The 5,537-nt window shown below is 35.6% G+C and overlaps 1 non-coding gene across 1 annotated transcript; it reads left to right on the top strand.

Annotated features, from left to right (window-relative positions):
- LOC137711763 (small nucleolar RNA R71) lies at positions 1 to 107 on the top strand. The gene has a single exon (XR_011065110.1). It is a non-coding gene; the product is annotated as a small nucleolar RNA R71 (small nucleolar RNA).
- Positions 108 to 5,537: the final 5,430 nt, after the last annotated feature.

Genomic DNA, 5,537 nt, shown 5'->3' with positions numbered 1-5,537 from the left:
AAACCATGGTGTGGACACTGAATCAACAAATTATTGAATCTCTCCCATGCCTCAGAAAAAGTCTCATCTACCTGTTGAGTGAAATGCATAATATTATCTCTAAGGGTACTGGTCTTCTAAGTCGAAAAGAATTTTTCCAAAAAATTATTTTGAATATCCTTCCAACTTGTCAAGGTTCTAGGCCTCAAAGAATTCAACCAAGTCTTTGCTTTGTCTTTTTTAGTGTACGGAAAGACCTTCATCCTAAGATGTACCTCGATGACTCCTACCATGCCATGTTTGACACCATATTGAAGATATCTCTAATATGTGCCAATGGATCTTCAGTTCTTATGCCATGAAAAGAAGGCATCATATTAAAGTGGATATTCTTCAATTCATAATTCCTTGTAGCTGCAGGAAAAGCTATGCTTGACGGTGATTCCATAATGGTTGGAATATCAAGATCTCCCAGTGTCTCATTTTGAACTAACGCCATCATGCTCTCTTGCTGCTTTTCTTTCTCACTGACTTCTCTTTGTTGTAACATTTCACATCACTCAGGGGAGTGGATCATGTAAGCCTTATATGTATATTCCCATCTCTACCTAGTACGAGGCCTTTTGGGAGCTCACTGGCTTCGGGTTCCATCGGAACTCCGAAGTTAAGCGAGATCGCGTGAAAGCAAATCCCAGGATAGGTGACCCACTGGGAAGTTCTCATGTGAGTTCCCAGAAACAAAACCGTAAAGGCGTGGTCGGGGCCCAAAACGGACAATATCGTGCTACGGTGGAGTTGAGCCCGAGATGTGGTGGAGGCCCAGGTTAGGATGTGTCATTGTTCTCTTTGGATTTCACAGATTCTTTTCTCAATTTCTGGTTCAAAGTCAAGTAGTACACAATCCGATAAACGGGTACCAAGCATTCACCTTCAAGAAGCAATGAAAAAAAAGTGAGAATGCAACTAGAAAATTAATCAAAATAAATAAAATAAACAAAAATAAAAATAAAATAAACTGAAAAATCATAGAAGGAAAATTAAACTAAATTCGATCCAAGGCAGCAGCGCCAAAAACTTGTTGTTGATAATTGCAAATGTACAATATCGTCCAAGTAATGTAGTGATAAGTAGAGTGTCGTTCAAACAAGGATCGAAGTAACCTAAATTTACTATTGAGATTGACATCATACTAAAATAAAGGAAGGATTACGTTGACAACTTCAAATATGCAAAGCAACAAAACGAAAGTAAAAATAACAATTGATCAAACATGAAGTAAAAGTGAATGAATTATAAAAGATTAATATATGGAAGCACTTGGACATCAGGTTCCTCATTCTCAATCCCATCTAATCCTATTATTCATATTAACATCAAATTATTCCCATGTTGCTAGCAATTATCCCTTGATTCATCAATATTTCCTGTCAGAATATACTAACTGTGTTTCTAACTATCTACACATGCTATGTCTGGCCACATATATAGATAATCGAAACCCTTTACACTAAATGGATAATTACACAATACTACACAAATCATAACCAGTATGTCTACTCAATTATGTAATTCATGGTAGTTGTTATGACAAGCAATCTACTAAACTCAACCTGTCAGTTACAATTTAGTTCTTCACACAAATAATGGCCAGTTATTTGATAACGACCAAACACAATAACAATTACTCAACATGGAAAATAACTAAGATTAATATAAAATAATGAGAATTATATGTTCATGACAAGAATACACCCTAGTCTTAGCAAAAAGACTTAGTTCATGATTAAACTAATGGAAAACATGGATGAATTCGATGACATGGAATAAATCTTGAACTCCAACTTTGTATTTGAGTGTGTATGCGCTGGGAAATCTTGGAGCCTTTGTGGAGTTGTAAAACTGGTAGTTTGTAAGTGTGCGTGATATGATCCTCCCCAAATTCCTTGCAGCGCTGGGTTCTTTTCCTTTGTATGTGCCCTTTCTTTTTTTTCTTTAAAATGCCCCTCCTCTTCTTAACTAATCCATGTGCCTTTTGGAATCTCAAAAACCCAATTCCTTTTGGGAAAAACATCGCCTCATGCTTTGCACCGCCTAATTATATTGGGCTTCCTTTAATGATCCAATTTTTTGTATGATGTACTATTCCATCCTTTGCTCCAGCCCATCAGTTCACATCCCACTCGGTAATTCTTTGTGTTTCTCTAATTTAAGATTCCAATTCCTACGTTATTCGCAAATCATCTTTTCTACAAAAACTCAAATAAAACACACTAAACTCACAAATTTAATATAAAATCATGACTAAATAATAAGTGTAAAAGGTATAAGTCCTACATATAAAATCAACCTAACAGCGTCTGGGTCAGGCGGGTAAAGAGTTTGAAGCCCGACTGGCCGATTTGTAACTTGGTGATCTTTTAATCGTTTGAAGTTAGCAAGACACTTCTTTCTAGAGAGATGGCGGTCATAAAAGGCCAGCTTACCACATTTGATATTGCACAAATCACATGTTATTGGAATAACAATTGCAGTTTCAGAAGTTTTCTTGTGCTTTTTCTTGCACTTTGAACCATGTTGCTGTCCCTGGATCTTATTTTTCTGTTCACTTTCCACTAATTTTTCATGGCTAACAGCTTCTGTGGGTAAATTAGACATGCAAACATGCAATTTTGTTGGACCCTTAGTTCAATCCATGATTTGATAGCATTTTTCATCTTTTCAATTTTCTTAATGTTCTTCTTTTGTCGTTTTCCATTCTTGTGCTTCTCAAGAACTTCCAAACTAGTGCATGTAGCCTTACAAACTTCACACCAAGCAACCTGGGGATTTTGGTCCATTTTAGATCCCGAATTCTTAAAACTAGAGGATTCGGATGAGAAGATGTTGAAACAACACCACGTTGGGGGAAATTCATAGGACCACTTGTAGCCCGGCCATGTGTTCCCCCATTGAAAGATGGCCCAACACCACTATATCTCATGTGGCTGTAGCCAAAATTTCCTTAGTTTCTTCTGAAAGACTCGTCGACCTTTTCACCACTACTTGTGTACGAAGGTTGACCAACCTACAAAAAATAAATCTTCAAATGTTTTCAAGAATGTAGAAAGTTGGATACATGCATGGTGAAAAGGAACAACAAGGTTTGCAATCATAAAGATATTAAAAATCTCCACAACGACTTAAGCTCAAACTACGTATACTGAAAACCAACATAAGGGATGTCAGCCAAAAAATACAGTGAGACAAAAATGATAATTGGTAACATAAAGGAGCAAATACTAGGGAAAGAGATGTACAAAACCTCTGGTTAAACATAATATTTACAAGAACCAAAGAGACAAAATTCATCAAGCTAACCCAACATATAGTCCATACCAAACTAATAAACTCTTATCATTCTTTTTTGCACATAAGCTTCCTAATCATTATCTGGATATACTAAAGATAATTGTCAATCTGCATTCAAATTTGCAGGTGATTTAGACTAATAGAGCTAATACCTGCAGCAACGCTGGTGGCTTACTTTCAACGTATTACAATAATAAAAGTTAGAATAGCTGAGATCACCAGAACATCAAGCCAGAAGTCATTTGAGTTCATGTATATGCACCTATTTTATAGTTTTGCTAATTAATAGAAAGTATTTCATAGTTTCACCGAAGAAAGAAAAATAAATTTTGAAGTGGATGGTGACGGGAAGAAATCATACATGGTTGAATTTGCAGGAGTAACTACACTTTAGTCATCACTATTCACTTATCAGTTTTAATCACACAAGGACCCGCACAAAACACCATGAAATGTGTATTACAAAGTTTGGAGATCTTATTATTAACATGAAACATGCAAAAGTGTGTAACATATCAAAACCAAACGTCATAAGTCCCCTAAGACTCAAACAAGCAACAGAAAAAACACGGCAATTACATGCTTTCTTTAATTCTACCATAGAGGCACCCAAAACCATGCTAAAGAATCACATCTCAAAAAATAACATTTGTACATGATCATGAGTCTCTACATTTAGCATCGGATTACATGCATTTAAAAGAATCTGATCAATGGATTAATATAATGAAGTTTTATTATTCCACATCATCATAATTAAAACTTCACCTCAAACTGTAGAACTTACCCATTTCCCATTTTTTAGTATCTCATTTTTACTTTTATTTTAATTGATTAACTTTTTCCACCCTCTTCCCAAACTTGCATTGCCATGGATGTCATCTCTGTAACTGTCTAATATAACTTAAAAAATAGATAAAATAGTTACAATTGAATGATATTGCAAAAACTGTCAGCCTAGCAATAACAGCTAAATAACCATCTACTGGTTGGAATGATTGCATTGATGGCATCCATATGGGAAAATAGTTTGTGATGCGAGATGGTGGGGAAGTTGGAAAGGGTTTTGATTGAAATACAGTACAAAAGCTAACGTGGAATAACTATGTTACGTTACATTAATCAAATAGTTAAGATCTTTCTAAATGTGTGCAAATGCACCAATACTAAATGTAGAGACTCGGGATCCATCTGTACAATCAGGTTGTACATCACGTCAAATTAAAGCAACTAAAAATTCAAGAGTAGTTGGGATTATGCTATAAACATTCACAAGAATCGCAACTAAGAAGCTATAAGTAATTAACCAATCTGGTAATTATGAAAAAGAACGCACATCAGTTGCAGCAACAACAACAAAAAAGCCTTATCCCACTAAGTAGGGTTGACTATATGAATCCTAGAATGTTATTTTGCTTGGTTTTGTGGAATGTCATTGCACCATTGCACAACAGTTAGAACTAACATATTATCTCAAAGCAATGAACGTAATTTAAATTGAAGAACATAATTACCAAAGATTAAAAAAAAAACCAGATTTGTTCCACTTAATTGCACATTTGTATGCAATTCTGCAAACAAAAGGTGACCAAATAGCCCTTAACGAATCTGAATTCAATAAAAACCATTCATACTCGTAATTAACTTAATAATGGGATTCCAACTTCAATGCACTAAACAATGACACAGAAAAAACAAGCATTAACTCGGGCCTGGTTTTAATGCCGAGTGTTTTAACCGTTAGATTCGATTTATAGAACTATTAGATTTTCTAATTTCAATCTTAGCCATTTATTTTTTGTATCATTAAACAATTTTTCCGCTAAAATTCAATAACACATCTATTTTTCCCAATTAAATCACAATGCCACTACTCTGATCAATAAAAAAACAGGACATTGTAACGGTTAATGCACATGCCTCTTCGCCACACCCACCTTGGACCCCACAAACTACGACAATAGTCACTCCCACCTAGGGTCCACCCATTAAGGAATGACAGGATGCATCCCACACGATGGCACTGCCCCCGTTTGAGGAAGTTGAACAGGCGGCGGATAAAGTCGTCGTTGCTGTTGATAGACATTGGCATGGTTGGATTGATAATAACCAAATTGCTGGTGGTAGTGGTATTGAAGTTATTGTGGGTGCTTATAACAAAAGCAGTAAGCTTGGTTCACTTGAAATATGTTGGTGTGACCTTGTTGCTA

Source organism: Pyrus communis, chromosome 12 (genome assembly GCF_963583255.1).
Source record: "Pyrus communis chromosome 12, drPyrComm1.1, whole genome shotgun sequence".
Classification (NCBI taxonomy): Eukaryota; Viridiplantae; Streptophyta; class Magnoliopsida; order Rosales; family Rosaceae; genus Pyrus; species Pyrus communis.
This window is presented reverse-complemented; position numbering and strand designations above follow the sequence as displayed.